General features: G+C 40.4%; 1 non-coding gene across 1 annotated transcript; it reads right to left on the bottom strand.

Moving 5' to 3' along the window:
- Positions 1 to 37: 37 nt before the first annotated feature.
- On the bottom strand, positions 38 to 145 carry LOC148576713 (small nucleolar RNA R71). The gene has a single exon (XR_015904428.1). It is a non-coding gene; the product is annotated as a small nucleolar RNA R71 (small nucleolar RNA).
- Positions 146 to 732: the final 587 nt, after the last annotated feature.

Here is a 732-nt window from a genome sequence, read left to right on the forward strand (position 1 = left end):
TTTCTTAGCCAAGTTCTTTCCTCCTCAAAAGCTGAGTAAGCTTAGAGTGGATGTTCAAACCTTCAGACAGAAAGAAGGTGAATCCCTCTATGAAGCTTGGGAGAGATACAAGGAACTGACCAAAAAGTGTCCTTCTGACATGCTTTCAGAATGGACCATCCTGGATATATTCTATGATGGTCTGTCTGAATTAGCTAAGATGTCATTGGATACTTCTGCAGGTGAATCCATTCCCCTAAAGAAAATGCCTGCAGAAGTTCAAGAACTTATTGACATGGTTGCTAATAACCAGTTCATGTACACTTCTGAAAGGAATCCTGTGAGTAATGGGACGCCTCAGAAGAAGGGAGTTCTTGAAATTGATACTCTGAATGCCATATTGGCCCAGAATAAAATATTGACTCAGCAAGTCAATATGATTTCTCAGAGTCTGAATGGAATGCAAGCTGCATCCAACAGCACTCAAGAGGCATCTTCTGAAGAAGAAGCTTATGATCCTGAGAACCCTGCAATAGCAGAGGTGAATTACATGGGTGAACCCTATAGAAACACTTATAATCCCTCATGGAGAAATCAACCAAATCTCTCATGGAAGGATCAACAAAATCCTCAACAAGGCTTTAATAATGGTGGAAGAAACAGGTTTAGCAATAGCAAGCCTTTTCCATCATCCACTCAGCAACAGACAGAGAACTCTGAACAAAATACCTCTAATTTAGCAAACTTAGTCTC

The sequence above is a fragment of the Arachis ipaensis genome, chromosome B1 (genome assembly GCF_059453495.1).
Source record: "Arachis ipaensis isolate K30076 ecotype BB chromosome B1, ASM5945349v1, whole genome shotgun sequence".
NCBI classification, from domain to species: Eukaryota; Viridiplantae; Streptophyta; class Magnoliopsida; order Fabales; family Fabaceae; genus Arachis; species Arachis ipaensis.